This window comes from Caretta caretta, chromosome 7 (genome assembly GCF_965140235.1).
Source record: "Caretta caretta isolate rCarCar2 chromosome 7, rCarCar1.hap1, whole genome shotgun sequence".
In the NCBI taxonomy this organism is placed as follows: Eukaryota; Metazoa; Chordata; order Testudines; family Cheloniidae; genus Caretta; species Caretta caretta.
Window position 1 is genome coordinate 96,240,978 of NC_134212.1, and position 19,203 is coordinate 96,260,180.

The window sequence follows — 19,203 nt, forward strand, 5'->3', positions numbered from 1 at the left end:
ACAATATGGAGCACAAAGTCCAAATTCTTGTATAGGGTCACATACCCTCTTTGCTGAAGTGGGTCTGTTTAGCTTGTTCTCACTGTTTGGTTTAAGAAGGGTGGAGGTCAACAGTTTAGATGAGGTCTAACCCAACCCACTTCACATACCTTTCAGGATCTGGGCCTTAGTGCTCATAAATTATAGAATACATATTACACACTTAGTGTTCAGCTACTGAGAAACCTTCAGTTTACAAACATAAATATGTTTGGCACAAGGCAAAATGTACTAGTAACACCCAATACATCATTTTGTTTATAAACCCCCAGTATTGGCAGTAAGTTAGTGATAGACAATAGCACACTTCAGAGGCTACTTCCAGATTTTAGTGACCTCCAAGCATATGCAGAGTATTAATTAGCAAGGTCACCATCCCTGGCTCTCAAGTTATCAAAAAACCAACCAACAAAAAAAACCAACAAAAAACCACTGAGGAAAAATTAAGCTCTGACAGTTACCTGCTTTCTTCCTAGGACTCAGTTCATTATTTTGTCTTACAAGAGAATACCTTGGCTCTTCTGGGCATAGTCCAGAGGACTTTAGGGTGGGATTTTTAAAGGAACCTAAGTGAGTTATACACCCAATTGCCATTGAAAGTAAATTCGACTCGGGTTCCTACCTCCCTCAGACTCTCTTGAAAATCCCAGTTTAAAATATTGGATTTATTTTTAAAGGAAAGTTTGCTCACTATGCGTTGAGTCTGCAAACATTTTTGTACATGCTTAATTTAAGCATGTGTGCATACCATTGACTTCAGTGGTCTATTTATATGCTTAAAGGTTTAAGCTTATATGCTTATGTTTATATGCTTATATGCTTAAAGTTAAGCATGTACTTAAATATTTCCAGGATCTGAGCCCAGAAAGAGTTTTCCTAAATTCTATTTTTTTCCTTCACAGAAATGTATAAAACATTTCCCATCACATTTTTCTGCCCTACGCAAGGTGCGGTCAATTTATCATTCAAAAGGACCCAGGGATGGAGCTATGTTTTAGATCACCTGGATATCAAGCATGAATTCTTTGCCATTTATAGGTATAGGTGTATTCTTTGCCACTTTTGATTCACATTGGGGTGAAGGGAACCATTCCTCTCTATATATGCATGTACCTCAAGTGGGAAACTAAAAGCATCATTGGATAATTTGGAGGTTTCTCATCAAATGTGCTTTGGTTTACTCTTAATCCTCTGTTTAACACTATAACATTTTTTTTAAAAAAAGTCAAATGTAATCCACAGGAAAAACAGTTAATTCTGATTTAATTCTGTTTTTAGCTTGCAGAGCATACAATTCTATCTTTAAGCTCTTATTTAAATGTAAAAGGGGAGGGATAGCTCAGTGGTTTGAGCATTGGCCTGCTAAACCAGGGTTGTGAGTTCAATCCTTGAGGGGGCCATTTAGGGATCTATGGCAAAAATTGGGGATTGGTCCTGCTTTGAGCAGGGGGGATTGACTAGATGACCTCCTGAGGTCCCTTCCAACCCTGATATTCTATGATTCTGTGATTACATACATGTGCTCAACCCCCATCAAATTCAATAGCCAGCAAAACAACTAACTGCACCCTAATGATGTGATAGAGAAATTTCTCCTAAATAACAAGCCTTAGATGTAGTGTGAAGCTAAGGGTATTCGTGCTCTCTTACCTAATTCACAGTTTAATACCATACTCTCCCCTCCCCACCCCCTAGAAGTTGAGAAGTAAGAGTCAGCAGAAAGGTTTGTCAAAGCCCAGACTTTACAAGCTCTAATTATGTGGCATCCAGCAGTGTTGCTACAGCTACTCGTCTGTCAATGTCTCCATTAATACAACTGGGCTTTGGAGGGGTTTGGAATGCCGATATTTTAATTCAAACTTGGCTGAACTTTGGCACGTAAAGTAGCTCAGATGCCGATTGTGTTAAACAAAATTTAAAATTCTAAATGCAGCAACAGACTTTGGTGGGTTTAGATCCTGACGTCCTTTCCTCAAATTTAAAACTCTGACTTCTGTCTAAATTTCCTTCCTTCCATCCTTTTTTTTTTCTTTTTTACTTCATGTTGTTTCTGCAATTACTAAAACTGTAAGATAAGAGAGAAATGTATTTTTAAATGTGTTTTCTTTATGCATTTGACAATGCTTGATATATACTTGGGCCCACTGTTTCTCCTGAGAAAAAGATCAGTCATCTTCCTCTGTTGTGTGGGTTTAAAAAAATAAATAAATATGAAAATGTGATTGTAATACCACAATATTTATCAGGGATTCAGAGACAGAAATAGTACCTGTTTAGAGTGTAATTCTCCAGATCAAGTTGATGATATCCTTTTGAAATAAAACTATTTTTTCAAGTAATTCCAGAGGTCATTTACTATTCTGATCATTTTATAATATCTAATTTAAGACTACAAGCTACATCTGGCTTGCATGGTAGTTGGTTAACTTTTATTACCTTAGATACTTACTTACCTGGGCCTCAGACATTATAGGAACTGAGCACCTCACAACACCCAGTGCTATTATCCCTGTTTTACAGATGGGAAATGGAGGCACTGAGAGACTAAGTGATTTGCCCAAAACCACAAAGGAAGTATGTGGTGGAGCAGGCAATCTGTCTCCCCCAAGTCCTAGGCTATCACGCTGGTCCCATCCTTCAATACATGCTGCAAATCAAACTGTACATCTACACTGGAATTAAAGATCTGAGGCACACGTATCAGCTGACTCGGGGTCATGGGGCTTGAGCTGTGAGATTAAAGATTGATGTGTTGACCTGCAGGCTCAGACTGGAGCCTGGGCTCCCCTCTCACGGAATCCCAGAGCCCAAAAATCTACAGCGCAATTTTACACCCCACAGTCCAAGGCCCATGAGCCCGAGACCACTAACCCAAGCCAGCTGCAGGGGTTTAATTGCTGTGTAGATGTACCCAAAGGGGAAACCCTGCTTCCCCAAACATGTGTGCCAAAGTCCCTGTAGTTAAAGTGCATGATGAGGAGATAAGCATGGAGCTGGCTGCAACCTCTGTCACAGAGCGTGGTAGAACAGGAATTTAAGCAGGCACGCCTAACACCAAATGAATTAATTGGGCTCTTATTAGTTCTATTGAGTGATGGTTAATGCTTCCCCTCCACCATTTCAGTGTAAATGCTAGATTGGTAACCTTACTGTAATAATCTGGTTTGATAAAGCAACCAAAGCAAATACATTTCAAGTTAAGGAAAAAAAAATCTGTTTTCCCTGTTCAGAACCATAGAGCTACATCCTTTAGCCTCAAGATAATATGTCCATGGTACGATGGTGCTTTATCCTGTTTTGTGGTAGGGGCCCTGTGGAAAAAAACATTTAAAAAAATGTGATCATGTAATTAAAGACTATCTCATAAATACTCTCATACGGGGTATGGGTTAAGGTTGCACAGGCAACCTTAATTTTGGCATTTCCTAACTTTTGAGTCATTGACCTTGCAACCTTAAAATTCTCTTACCATTTCTTTAATGTAAATTTCTTACTTTTCTACAAAAACTGAAAAAATAGAAATTCCACCATGTTGAATCATATACTGACCACCAGCTTGGGTCATCAGCAGGGTTTGGACCTCTAGATCCAAGGCACAGACCTCTGCAACTTGAGAGAGTGGAGTAGTCTGAGTATGTGGATACTAGTAGTAGCAGGCTGAGTATGTGGAGCAGAGGAGTATCAGACATACACTTTGTTAGCTGTTTTCTCACAGAGGAATGTTGACACTCAGGAGTAAGACTCCTAGGTTTAATTCCAGGATCTGGAGGGGAGTGTGTCAAGTCTAACCCCTTGCCCCCTCCAGGCCTCTCTCTGCCCCCAACATCCTTGCTCCTGCCTCATTCCTTCCTCTGCTCCTATTAAACCTCCCTGCCAAGTCTTTCTCCCCCTCTGCTGCCACCACTACTGTCACCCACTGTTTTCCTTTTGCTCGTATTTCCTCTGGCTCTCTCCCTGTCCCCCTCACTGCCTTGCATTCTAAATCAGGCTGCAGTTATTTTCTCCTCGCTGCCCGGGCATCAGCAGAGAGAGCATTGAGAACACGAGAGAGAGAGAGAGAGTCTCCCTGCCCTCAGTTCTGGTGCCTGGAGCCACAGCAGCTCAGAGTAATTACAGGGGAAAATCCTGCCCAGTCCCAAGATGGAACATGCGAGTCACTGTGTGGGGATGGTACATGAGCAGTGCAGTCACATGTAGGAGCTCTGGAGGGGCATACCCTGTGCAGACAGAATTTCTCTGCCAAAACCTAGCAACTCCCTACTGAGCGTGCATGATCTGTGAGAGTTCAAAGGCTCTCATAACTTGGCCATATGGGGAGAGTATTTCACAGGGATGGCAATCCCTGACCCCAGCGCAACCCCCTTGCCAAATTTCAGGTCCCTGTGCCAAACCAGAGAGGTTCCAGAGCTTCTAAATAATAATACCACCAGCAATTCATCAACATGGGCAAAACCGATATGTTTCTTTAGTCTTCTTCTGAAAAACTACTAAACTATTTTTGCTTAAACTTACCCAAAAACTGAGCCTGAAGCAGACACCGAGCATGGAAAACTTCAGCATGAACAGTTCAAGTTTGGCAAAGTTATAAGCAACTGAAAACATGGTCTTATAATAGGAAGTGTCAGGCAGCCTGCATTATTTGTGTCACTACATATGCTGCCTAAAATAACGTATGAACCTGTGTGTACATACTTCAAGAATACCTGAAGTAGCCAATATACTTAAAGGTGTTGCAGGATTTACGATTTTTAGTGCCTTAAAGCCTGTGAAATAATTTGTACTAAGATACCTTGCTAACCCAAAGATGCAGGGTGGGTGAAATACCACAGTATTAGGAGTTAAAAAGGGGGCAGATAGCTCCCAAACAGAGTGGAGGTGAAGAGCATCAAGGCATCCAGCAATCCCCTAAGACGATAACTAAAGATGAGTCTGTGGTGTGTGAGAGAGAGAGGTATTGTGTTGACACTGGGATGCTTGGAACCTGTCGAGAGGATGAGATAGTTTGTGTGAAGGGAAGAAAGAGTCAGCCTGGCCTGACCGACTTCTTTTCCTGGGGATCTTCATGCCCCTCGTGGAGCACTGGGTAATCTTTGCTCCCACAGTCCTTAGGGAAGGGAGCTTCCAGGGAAAGGAGGCCAGGGAAGAGAGATGGTCCAGCCAATGTCAGCTCAGATGGGAACTGCTGGCTGGGCTGAGCCCAGGCAGAACTAGGAGTGCTATCAGCTGTTTCTATCTGCTGCTCTTGGATACTACTCACATAATATGAGCCAAACTTATTCTGAAGTACTTGGTTCAGTTAATATGACTGATTCATATTCAGTTAACATGTTAAATCATTTGATTTGACCCTTCCTACTCTCCACACTAGGTTTTGGTTGCAGTACTGGAATTAGGCCAGCAGGACTGGGTAAGTTGGGATCAATATTGGATGGAAAGGAAAGGAAAACAATTGTCCTGAGACTGTGATTTCAGCTATAACTCTCTAAATTAGCTTTTTATTTCTGAAGGCACATGGCATACAAAGTCAAGGGGTAGAAACATTAGCAAACAATTATTTCCTTACAAGTTTCTGCCCAATTCTTTTTTTAATTGCCCTAGTAGAAGTGTTTATCCCTTTCTACCCAGCCCTGCCTACAGCCAACTCCTCCCCATTCCTGGAGAGTCCAGGACCTCCCTTCCAGAAACATCTCTGAACCTTTGCCCAATAACGTCACCGGATTCCCAGCAGTTTGGAGCACTGAAAGTTTGTGCTCCACTCTTCTTTCCTTGGGAGCTGAGGCCTTTTCAAAGGACTCTGTGGGAAACCTTGGAGGTCTTCAGTTTCATAGATTTGGGGAGGAGGTCCATTGGGTTCTTGGTGTCCTGTAGTCCTGTGGAGCCCAGCTGGCCTCTTCTTGTAAGCCATCAGTGACTGACACCCTTTTGTGATTCTAATAATTATTTATACTTTGATTTTCAGAGTATGTCACGTGATTCCTACACAACAAATCTTTTTTTCTCCCCAAAAATTGGGGATTGTCAAAGTGCCCTTTGTATTCATTCAGAATGATGGTGGATGAATATAATTAATCATGCCACTGGTAGAATGACCTGATCCTGCAATCTTTACTCAGTGGGAGGTTGCCTGAGTGAGAACTGCAGGACTGGGCCTAAAACCACATCCAGTGGGTAACTGAACATCGTCACATCTTGCACTTGATGTGTACTACTATTTTGCTTAAAGCATTGCCTGTCATGTTTTATTGCTTAATTAAAGCATTTGTCCTGAAGTATAATTGACAGTTACAGGTGTAATCTTAAACAAGAGTATAATTCTATTTGAAATATGCCCATGCTGGTTTAGACCAACATTTCAAACTGACCTTGTCAGTTTGTATTAGTCTGACCACAGGCTATAGCATATTAAGAGATTTTTTTTTTTTATCCCCACTTAGAGGCAATGAAGACATGTTTTGTACTTGCATGGTTATGTGGAATTAAGCACATTAAGGGAATTTACCAAGACTAGAATACAACAATACATACATGGAAGATTTTATTTTTCATCTTCAAAATATCATAGTGATATAAAAATGATTAGGTTATAAAAGATACACTTAGCCCAGAAATCTATTGCAGTGTGAATGAATATAAATAATTGGCCGTTATAATATCATCAGGCAATTTTGCATCTTAAATTATCAGAAAAAATAATTAGAAGAAGGTAATTCTAGTCTCAGGGAAGTAAACTTTTAAAAACTCCAATCTGCTAACATCACCTGCCAGGTATTTAATGTATTTATAGTTTATGCAAACCTTCCATAGCTTTTATTTTTTTTTTTTTTAGTTCATTATAGTCTGTGTACCTGGTAAGAGGGAAGCCTGCAGCCAATTGCAATTACTTTGCGGCTCCTATCTGTAGCCACGAAATAGCTATTTTCTTTTTTATTTCTGGAAGTTGGTGATTGTGGGATGTTATGGAAATGTGGTCTCGTTAACAAAAGATCCAACCAAATAAATTCACTGCTAATGTTAGAACTTGTAAATGGTTTACTTCTTCACCCTGCTCTGGGTTAAATATATACTGTGTCTAGTAATTTGAGTTTAAATATGTACCTTTTGACTTTTTTTCATTCTCAGGAGATGTCTTAAGATGGCTTATGGCTCCTGATAAGCATTTCAGTGGGTTTTTTTATACCATATTTATAGGAAATGCATCATTCAAGAAAATGTTTTATTAATGCTTCCCCCCCATGACCCCTTAATTTAAGTACACGTTTTAATTTAAGTAAAATGAAATAGATGATGTGCAGTTGTAGTTAAGATTATTAACATCCATTGGCAACGGTATACCCTGCTATCTCTGTCTGTTACTCTGAATATCACAGGGATCTGCAGTTCTTAGTACTCCCCTTGTCCTGTATTCCTTGCATAACCCAAACTGAGTGGGAGTTTTGTGGATGTTCAGGAAAGCAGCTTCAGGTCAAAAGTTAGAGCATTACTCCCTTTGGCAAGTAGTATGTGTCCTTTTTTCCTGGTCAGTGCTTTCATACTTTCACAACTGACATTGATACTGAGGGAATAGGAGTTCCAAAATTCTTGCATATAAGGCTTTTTCCCATCCACTTCTATCTGACTAGTTTTCGAATGCACATGGAAACAAGAATAACCTCAGAATTATGATAAATCTCAACCATGGCATAGTTGGGGAAAAAACAATGAAATCTATGATACAAAATATCGTACTTGTAGCATACAAATGCTTTTTCCCTTTTGGGTCTGATTCTCCAGGGTCCATGTTGATAGGAGTTAAGGACTTGAGTCTGCACCATTTCAGATCAATGGGTTTTCCCATTGAATTGAATGGAAGTAGCATTGTGATTAAGATGGTGGTGGAGTATTGAGAAAACGCATGGGATTATAGGCCTAGATCCATAGAAGTATTAAGGCACCTAACTCTCATTGATTTCAGTGGAAGTTAGGTGCCTAAATACCTTTGAGAATCTTGGCCATAGTTACCAGTTCTTTCATGCTCAGAAAGATGTGCTGGTGTGAGTACTCTGTCCCAATTTTTAGCTTCATGGAATAGTTGGGTTTAAAAGGTTATTAATATTGACCATTTTCTCATTTCCATGTGGTGTTCTTCCAAAGAAATTATTCTCTGCTTAAAATGTTTCAGCACTGACTTCAGTTTCACCTGTCTAGCTCCTTCATGTTCCCTACTGTAACTCTGATTTAAGGCTCTCTTTAGAGCTTCCATGCTATTCTTTTATTTTACCAGTCCACTTCCTGTCACTGCTCAAATTACTCTGTGGCATTTATTGCTCTGTCCTGCTCCTTACCCTTTTTCATTCCTCTTCTATGACTGGACATCTCTGAGCTATGCACATAAGGGTAGCTGAATTTAAGAATGGAAGGAATCAAGCAAAGATAGGCACTCTTTGCTGTAACAATTGCACATATGCTGAGTATTTAAGAAGTTTCTCAAATTATTCTACAGAGGGAGATAAAGGCATTGCAATGATGACTTTTGATGGTCCCATTACTTTTATGTCTCATTGCTAAGAATTAAAAGATTTATTCTTCCCTTTATTGGATTTGAATAAATTCATATTTAGTTATACTAAGCAATGGGTTTTATGCACTGGATTATTGGGTTGCCTGTTTTGTTGAAATGGATAAAAAATATTAAGTGAAAACAGATTTGCATGTATTACCTAATGTGACTAGCTCCACTTTCACCACCTAGCATACCAGCATCTATGATAACTTGTGCAATCTAGGTTTGTCCACTTCAGTTTTATCAAACAGCTGTGTTGTGTCTTGTGTTGTCGTTTTTAATTTAAAGACAAGGACATGTTTTGGTTAATTTCCCCCTAAGAACTAGGTTCTCTACCTTGCCAGTGATATCAGACGTTACTGGCCACTTTTCCTGCAAACACCTTTGCACTTTCTCCAAAACCAACCCTTAGGCATTAGAGGAGCCCCTATAAAAATCTGCAAAGCTAATACATTATCTTGCTTCAGATCTCTCCAAAGCTCACTTCTACCACGATGTTTATGAAACGCTTGGCAATGGCTAGACATCTGATGTGCTGTGACCACTGCCTGTTAGACTAATCATAATTGTCTCACTGTCCCCTTGTGCCCGCAATAGGGTTGCCAACTTTCTGACTGCAGAAAACCAAATGCCCCAGCCCTATCTCTGCCCCGCCCATGCCCCAAGGTCCTGTCCCTGCCCTGCCTCTTCTCCAAGGTTCTGTCCCTACTCACTCCATCTCCCCTCCCTCCATCGCTTGCTCTCCCCCACCCTCACTCACTCATTTTCACCTGGCAGGGGGTTGGGGTTCAGGGGGTGAGGACTCTGGCTGGGGGTGCAGACTATGAGGTGGGGCTAGGGATAAGGGGCTTGGGGTTCAGGAGGGGGCTCAGGACAGGGGGCTGGAGCGTGGGAGGCGAGCTCCGAGAGGGGGCTCAGGCCTGGGGCAGGGGATTGGGGCACGAGAGAGGTCTCGGGGTGCGGGCTCCAAGCGGCACTTACCTCCGGCATCTCCCAGAAGCAGCCAGCATGTCCCTGCAGTTCCTCAGTGGAGGAGCCAGGTGGTTCCGCACGCTGCCACGCCTGCAGGCACCGCCCCCACAGCTCCCAATGGTCGCTGTTCCCTAGAGGCCACAGGAACACGTCGCCGCTTCCGGGAGTTGCATGGAGCCAGGGCAGGCAGGGAGTCTGCCTTAGCCCCACTGTGCCACCGACTGGACTTTAAACAGCCTGGTCAGCAGCGCTTACTGGAGCCTCCAGTATCACTTTTCGACCGGGCGTTCTGGTCAAAAACCGGACATGTGGCAACCCTAGCCCACAGGTCTGTTTGTTGTGTCCAACAGCTGTCTCATGTGACATACTTAGATTGCAAGTTCCTTAGGGCAGGGACTGGTTTTTGGTTGTGGGGTTCCTGGCACAGTGGGGTTTTAATCTTCATTGGAGCCTCTAGGTGTTTGGCAAAAGGAGTTCACCAGTTCAAATCCAGACCAGGTAAGGCCTTGTCTATGCAGTTTTTATATCGACATAACTGTTTCAATTAGGGGAGTGATTTTTTTACTGAAATAGTTACACTACAACCTGTAGTGTGAAAGCAGTTATGGTGGTATATCTTACTCGCCTTCCATACCTAGGTATAAGCAATACCGGTATAAGGAACTTTGATACCCATATAAATGCATCCATACTAGAAAGGTTGTACCACTTGAACTATACCAGTATAGCTAAAGTGAAACAATTTGTGTGTGTGTAGACAAGCCCTTAGTAATGTCTGAAAGCTATCATCTTAAGGTTGCTTGGTGGCCTGTGTTGGAATGAGCTGGTATCCTTAGTGTAACAGAATTTCACAGTGAAATAACATTTGTTCACTTCCAAAAACGGCTTTTGATTTACAAGAAAATTGTTAAGGGAAGAACAAAGTATAGTTTGCTTCCTCTGGTCCCAGTCCAACCCCCACGAAAATGTTTGGTTTTGCTGCTGCTTTTTTTGCCAGATTCCCCAGTGAAGGGACTATTTTTGCAGAGCTGTATTACAGACTGTGAAAGCTTGAAGCCAAATTTTACTATTTTTTTGCATCTCCAACTAAAATACTTAGCCAAATGTTGTAGAAGAATTGGCTGTTACCTTGAGATACTGAGTCTTTTCTTTCAAGTTCAACATAAATCTTCTGTTGCCATGAGAGGGGGAGCAATTGTCATGTAACAGCATGAAAGTAGAAATCAGAAGCCCTGGGTTCTGTTCTGGTTCTGCTACAGACTTGCTATACAGCCTGGGACAGGTCACATAAGCCCTGATTCATCAAAGCATTTAAGCATGTGCTTCAATTTCCTTGTGTAAAATGAAAAGGAGTACTTGTGGCACCTTAGAGACTAACCAATTTATTTGAGCATGAGCTTTCATGAGCTACAGCTCACTTCATCAGATGCATACCGTGGAAACTGCAGCAGACTTTATATACACACAGAGAATATGAAACAATACCTCCTCCCACCCCACTGTCCTGCTGGTAATAGCTTATCTAAAGTGATCAACAGGTGGGCCATTTCCAGCACAAATCCAGGTTTTCTCACCCTCCACCTCCCCACACAAATTCACTCTCCTGCTGGTGCTAGCCCATCCAAAGTGACAACTCTTTACATAATCAAGTCGGGCTATTTCCTGCATAGATCCAGGTTTTCTCACATCCCCCCCACCCCCATACACACACAAACTCACTCTCCTGCTGGTAATAGCTCATCTAAACTGACCACTCTCCAAGTTTAAATCCAAGTTAAACCAGAACATCGGGGGGGGGGGGTAGGAAAAAACAAGAGGAAACAGGCTACCTTGCATAATGACTTAGCCACTCCCAGTCTCTATTTAAGCCTAAATTAATAGTATCCAATTTGCAAATGAATTCCAATTCAGCAGTTTCTCGCTGGAGTCTGGATTTGAAAATGGGAATTCTATACCTACTGCACTTCACTGGGGTGCAGTGAGTTAATTCATGCATGTCAAGTGCTTTGAAATCCTCATGCAGAAAGCACTACAGAAGTGGCAAATAGTGTTATTAATTATAATGTTATTACTATAGTTAAATTGACCCTATAGTGCTTTATTTAAGACTGAAGCAAGATAAATTATGAACTCCCTCAGAAATAGATTTTATAAGAGTTCAAATAAACCCTTAACTGCTCCACACTCAACTAAATTAAAATGATTTTCAGCCAATTTATTAGATCCTTTAATAAATGTCATCACTAAGATTTTCAAAAATTAAAAGAATACCCAGGTTTTCTCTGCAGCATTAATTTCCTTCTAACTCTCACTTCTGTCGAATGTATACCAAGTCTACTGATGTTACTAAGCAACGCCAACATTACCAAATAATAGAAAACATAACATATAATGACGGTATAATTTTGACTCTGTATCATGGGGTTAATTTTTTAATTATGTACCATAAAGCTAATAGGAATGTGCTGAGATTCAGGAAGTGCATGATGCTGCAATTTAAAATCTATTGTTTTCATTATACAAAACAGCTCATATTGTCTTCTAAAAATGTGCATTTAATTGCATAAAGACAGCAAAATACAAAAATTATTGAAATAATGTATTCCAATTTAAATCCTTTAAATCCTGTTTAAATCCTTTTTACATTTATGTAGCAATTATAGCCTAACCACAGGATCTAACATCATAGAGCTTCATCAAAATCAATCAAATTTCTTAGACTGAACCTGGAATGTTGTTCTGATGGAATTGCTCCCAAAGGCAATTTTGATCTATTTAGACATCAGTTTTACAGCATATTCTGAATTAGATTATCCCTGGTAATATTTTCAAGGTAATGTTTTATTCTGGCAATAAATCTAAGAAATTTCCATCATGTAAAATAATAAATGAATTGTAAACTAGCTAAACTGAAGTATTTGTACTCAAAAACATTATTAATACTGTTAGAAAGTGCAGAACCAGTTTTGTTTGAGTATGTAATTGTAACAACTCTTGATCTCAAACAATAGGCAAACCAGACCCTGAGAATCCTTTGGTATGGACCTGCTAAAAGGGGTACAAGCTTTCTATACTACTGATCATTTATTTGTCTTTCAATTTCTGGACTCCCTTGAATCACAATACATGTGACTGAACCTATGAGTGAATGAAACCAGATCTGTCACTTACTCATGGGATAAAGAAGTAACTAGATTAAATAAATAAATAAATAAAACATTAAGTGGGGACAATTTGGGCTTCTCTGTGCCTGTGGCCAGAGCTGGGGTGAACCTAACCAGGATTCAGATTCTAATGATCACTTGATGATTACCTGTTCTGTTCATTCCCTCTGGGGCACCTGGCATTGAGCACTATCAGAAGACAGAAAGAAAAGGAGTACTTGTGGCACCTTAGAGACTAACCAATTTATTTGAGCATAAGCTTTCGTGAGCTACACTCACTTGTGAGCTGTAGCTCACGAAAGCTCATGCTCAAATAAATTGGTTAGTCTCTAAGGTGCCACGAGTACTCCTTTTCTTTTTGCAAATACAGACTAACATGGCTGCTACTCTGAAACCTATCAGAAGACAGGATACTAGACTAGATGGACCTTTGGTCTGACCCAGTATGACCGTTCTTATGATCTGTCTACATTACAAAACTATCTCCAATCTGAAACACTTTTCTGGGTTCTTAGAAACAGACTGGAACCAAGCAGCAAAACTAGGTCAAATGAGAAAAACTTTCAAAAAGTTGTTTAGTGCTCTAACTTAGCTGGTCTCAAGGGCCGTTTCTAGAAAAGTTTCTAAAACATGTTCCCCAGCCACACAAGATGCTGGTTGAACCATGTTACCTGACATAATTTTTAGGAACCAATCTGGTTAACTGTTTCAAAAAAAAAAATCCCCATCGCATCCGATGAAGTGAGCTGTAGCTCACGAAAACTTATGCTCAAATAAATTGGTTAGTCTCTAAGGTGCCACAAGTACTCCTTTTCTTTTTGCGAATACAGACTAACACGGCTGTTACTCTGAAACCTAGCTATGAAGGATGCTTGTCCCACCTAACAACATTTAAACCAAAGGTGGCAGATGGACATGCAGGTAGAAAAAATGGCAGTTAATTGCAAAACTGTCACAAGAAATAGATGCCCTAAGTACAGCAGCTGTGAAATCACAGAATTCAAAGGGCCCTGTGCATAATACTACATTGCAAAGAATGGAACCTGTTTGTGCTCAGCTTAATGATTGAAGTACAGGGTCCTATATGACTATTGTGACTAGAAATGCTATGACAGATGTACAACACAGATTGTTGCCTGATTGTAGTAGAAGACTTCGGGCCAGACTCTGAGCTCTGTTACACTGGTTTAAATCCAAAGTAACGCCATTGAAGTCATAGTTATTCCAGACTTACTCCCATGTAGCTGAGATCATTAGCTAGCCATTTTTTTGCAAAACCTTTTCCCTGTTTCTGATGTTTTTTAAACAGCTTACAGTTTTCTCCACAAATGAAAATACACAAATGTTACAAATGAAAATACAGATTGTGGATGCAGTACAGCAGAATTAAGCTTTAGGTGTTCTCACCTGAGTTTGCTGGAAAAACCTGTGTATCAAAACAGATGTAATAACTCTGAACTCTGTTCCATTTAAACATTAAATATTTCATATAAAAATAAGCACTGCCCTGAGTATTATCTATTTGCAGATGTCACTTGGGACTTTATTTTCTGGTAGCATTTATGTAATAAATGAGCGATCATCATTAGTAAAAAGAAAATGTAGATATGTTTGAATGTTTCCCAAAATTTGTTTTAGAACTCTCAGCATGTGACTAAAATAGCCCAGATTTCAATTTACTCTGAATTTTTCTGGAATGGCAAATCCAGATATTCAACTGTTTTCTCTTTTGTAATGATTTGCCTTTACATAGTGTTAATTAGCACTTTGTCAACCTATCTGCGTGCTTTTCTCCATGTTTTCTTTTAAAGTCAACTCAGTGAATGAAAATGCAAAATATTTGGGATATTTTGGCCTTTTAAAAAAAAGATCCACTTATTCCCATTTCAAAGTTTAGTTTGCTTGTTTGTTTGTTTTTCCTTTTTTAACATAAACTTCATGCAGCATACCGTGATGATTCTCTCCATGACAGCATGGCATTCTCTGTGCACTCTTGTTCATGTGATTGGAACCTAGTCAGCTCTTACCTATTGCTGTCTTATCATTTGTCTCACACCTTCAGAGGTACAGTTTCAACCTGACCTGCTGAAATTGAAAATGTAACCTTCCCAAAATAACAGATGAGGGATTCTTTGAGCTGACATTTTGACATTTGGGCCTCAGTCTGGGAATCTGTGACCTAAAGCATGAGAAACATCTAAACTACCAGCTTACTATACTTATGGCTGCTGTAGCCTCCTAAGAGGCTTGAACTTCACAGTATATGTTAACTCTAATGATCATAGAGGTTGTAAATAATAGGACAAATGAACAACAGACTGCACCTAACTGTCCTTAATGTGACTCCTTGACAGTTTAACCTCATTTTTAGGTTTGTTTTCACATTTTGAATCAAAATAACTGCAAGACCAAACAAAACAAATCTCTCAGGGCTTGGGTACAATAAATAAACAGCCTGTGTAATAGTTCATCTGCAGTGTTTTGTTCTTATATCTACAAGATGTAAAGAGCTAAATAAGTGTTCGTTATGTGTTGGTTCCATGCCTAGCTCAGTGGTTTCCCAATCTTGGCCAAAGCTTTTGGGAACACCGTAATATAAAGAAATAATATATAGTAGGCAGACTCTGTTTTAAATCAAGGCTGGGATTTTTCAGTGGAGCCTTTGAGAGATAGAAGGACAACTCTCATTGTAATTAATTGAAAACCCCGTCCTATGGACCCTAGTTCTGCATCTGAATATGTGTGCAGAGAAGTTCACTTGTGCATGTCTATTTGCAGAATCGGGATTCTAGATGTTACAGCATGAACCATAGCATTCATGTTTTAATTCACCAAAGTTGGTGGGGATTTGAGCAATTTTAAAAAAAAAAAACAATTTGTTGTTTCTATGTTGCTGTATATCAGTATAATTTTTCTTGATAAGTAAATTTTCACTTTTCCAGCCTATTTCATTTTTCATAAGGTTTACCCAAAAAAGAAAAATATATTAAGTGCATTTCAATAACAGATTAAATATCCTAACAATGTTTTTGTAAAGAATATCAGAAAACAATAATTTTATACCATTAATTATTCAAAGAGGTAATCGACTGATTATGCAAACTAAGAGACTACCACTGATAAACCTCTTAAATTGCCTTTCTTTGCTGACATACGAGTAGAAATCTTTTCCACTGGAGCTAAATGAAAAGCATAACAAAACCTCTCCGAATTTGGGGGTCTCAAATAAAAAGGTCAGATGGCGAAAAATATATATAGAAATATCCACTGTCCTAATCAGTAAGTGTCCTTATGAGTCTCAGATCCCTTCCTTACTTGGATAAAGAGTTCTGATCTGTTTTCTGATGAATGCCTTCAGCCTTATCATATCAGGCACATCCAGGCTGTAAGTCTTCTAACTCAGAATGTGGTGGAAGTAGTGACAACAGCCTGATATTTTGGTGAATGACTGCCCAGTTCATGGATGCACAGGCCATGACTCCTCCCCTGGCTTGTTAACAAAGCCCACCTGGGTTCTGATGGGCTCACGGAGTAACTAAATTCCACAGTACACTGGGTGTTTGTGGAGTCTCTCTGTAGACCAACCTCCTCCTGTGCAGTTGAGTATGGGATTTCTGCTACACTCCTTGCCTGCAGTGCCTGTAGGCAGGAAGTCAGAAGAAAGCAGTATTTCATCTTTTATACCTAATTCTAAAGGCAAGATTAGGCCTAGCTATTACAGGGTGGATTTGCATTCTAATCACATTTTCATTTATAATTACTGTAATTCTTTTAATGTGTTCTTGTTCCCACTACATCTTTAAACAAAAAATGGTATTTAAGGTTTATTGACTTCATGGTGCTTCTGTGTTTGCGGTGGTTTTCATAAAAAGGGGATTTTTTAAAATATTTTTTTTATAATTGTCCTTAAATCTGATTCATAACACTGTGCAAACCATTTAGAAATATCAAGAGCCACAGAGGTAGAACTGTGTTGGAAATTCTTAGACTGTAGCATCTGACTTGCATTCAAATCCTATGGCCAAAATTTTCACAGAGCGCCACTGTTTTTAGGTACCTCAATTTTGGGAGCTCTACATAGGGTACTTTCAGCCGGCTTTTCAAAAGACCTGTGCACCTGCCACTTCCATTGCAGTTTTAGGTGCTCAGCACATCTGAATATTAGGTCCAAGGTTTCTCAAGATGGACACCCAAAAAATAGTAGCCATTTTTGAATATGTGGCTGCAAATTACTCCTGGTGTGAATATATACATTCTGCCATAGTGTCCTAATATAAAAACTTGCATTTGGTGTCCCTTGTGTTGTTTTTGAGAATTTAAAATAAATCTTGAAAGAAAAAATCATAATAAAATGGTGATGTGTATGAACCCTTTAAATAGAAGTTTTCTCTCAACTGGTAAAACTATAACAATATTTAGTCTAGCTGTGATTAGAGAGGCATTCTGCTTTGGACTTTTTTCTTGAGTTTGATTTGGCTTAAAATTTCAGACTGGGTTTAAAGATTGGATTTTTCTAGTATTTAAGTATGTCCACATGTGCATATATTTGTGTATCTGTTGCTCCTTTTGAATAGGCTGCTGCTCCTGGGGTCTTCCTCCGGGAGCTCTGGGGCATGCTTTAATGTGGATAGTCTTGAGTGAAGTTAGTTCCACAACAGGAGGCACTGTTTATAAGTAAAATTAAAGTTTTAGATATACTCAGTCAGTTCAAAAATCTTGCTGATGAATGCTGCCTATAATTTAGAGCCTGATCAAATTCCCATTAGAGTCAATGGGAGTCTTTCCATTGACTTCCGAGGCAGTTGGATTTGGCCCTTTAATTATTAGATTTAGAACTGTCATTTAGTAAATCTACTGCTTTACTTATACAGTATTAGAATCTACCATAAAATTTTTACAATATTACTGTGATAACTTAAGCCTGTAAGCTGCCAATAACTCAGACTAAACAATTACCAAAAGGAATATAATAGAGGGAAGCTGTGAATCCTCTTCAGAGCCATGACTAATAGAAAATGTCTGCTTTCTTTGAGGTACTATGTAAGAGAGGTTATTAATGAACTAATGTGATGAATGTTCAGAAAAAGCACAGCAAATCACTGAAACTAGAATTTGAAAAAGGAGCGATAGTTGCAATAACTGAGACCATTTTAAAAATCGAAGAATGAGATAGAGGTTTAAAATAGAATCTAAATAGGTAGTTCTTGTTTTAAGTGACTATTGCTTCATTTGTATAAGATAACTTCACCATTTCTAGCCAGAGCTTGTCAAATGAACTAGTTTTCACACTCCATTTTATTAGGATTAAAAATAAATCATGTTAAGAAAAATATGGTGTATATAATATACATGCTTATTACCAATTAAAATCTTCTAGCTGCCCAGAAATAGGGCAAAATCCTGAAGTGCTTCCCAAGGAAATTTTGCCTGAGTAAGGACTTAAGGGATTGAAACATCCAGTCCAGTGCGCTCAAGCATAGTTATCCTGGTGCAGATGTTGTATTTTTCTAAATTATTTTTTGTCAGTGGTTCTGTGATGCCAGCTCTGTTATAGCTAAGTTTCCAAATCGTATATAGAGGGGCCTCACACAAAGTCCATTTTAAATATTAGTAAAACCATATGAATTTTATCTATATTCTGTATATATCCCTTTCCAATTCCCAGGAGTCCTGTTCCATCTAGCTGGGACCTGCATCCCATTTAGCAATCTGGGAGGGTGGGATAGTTGCGACTGTCAGATTAAGAACCCCTGCTCTCTTTTAATATCTGGTTTTCTTCTGTTTGAGGATGAATTAATAGTAAATAGAGCCCAGACCATCCAAACTTGCCCCCTGCTCCCACCTCCCAGACAAAAACTTTTAGAATCCCCTGAATTGTATTCTAGGTATCTCTTGGAGACAACCTTTAGCCTCTCCTTGGAGAGACTAATGTTCTGTGCTCTAATTCTAAAGCTCTGACCTTGCAGCAATAACCCCAGCTACACGTGTGTGCATGCACACACCACAGGTCTTTGAGCTTCTGCAACTAATCCACCCAGACTAGTTTATCCTCTCACTCCACATTCAGTTGATGCAGACTCCATTTCTCTTGCTCTGATGCATTGTTGTGTCTGTCTGTCTCCTTACTGATTGGATCCCAAGGATTTTGCCTTATTTCACTCTGCTCTTGCTAGACACATCCTTTCTGTGCTACAAGTCAAGGCTCTCAACCCATAGCCCATTGGAGACAGAATTAAAGCATCAACTAAATGACACTTGCTAGTTAGATTCTAGCAGTGAATTTGGGGAGATGAATTGATACTCCAAAATGTCATGGAATCATTATTAATGGCTAGGGCTGTCGATTAATTGCAGTTACCCCCAAAAAGTTAATGGCTATTAATCGCAGTTTTAATTGCACTATTAAACAATAGAATACCAATTGAAAATTATTAAATATTTTGGGTTTTTTTTACATTTTCAAATATATTGATTTCATTTACAACATAG

General features: G+C 39.4%; 1 protein-coding gene across 7 annotated transcripts in view; it reads left to right on the forward strand.

Annotated features, from left to right (window-relative positions):
• Positions 1 to 19,203, forward strand: part of LOC125639991 (heparan sulfate glucosamine 3-O-sulfotransferase 1-like) — a 316,899-nt gene that overhangs the window by 294,610 nt on the left and 3,086 nt on the right. The gene's annotated exons all lie outside the window — the stretch shown is intronic.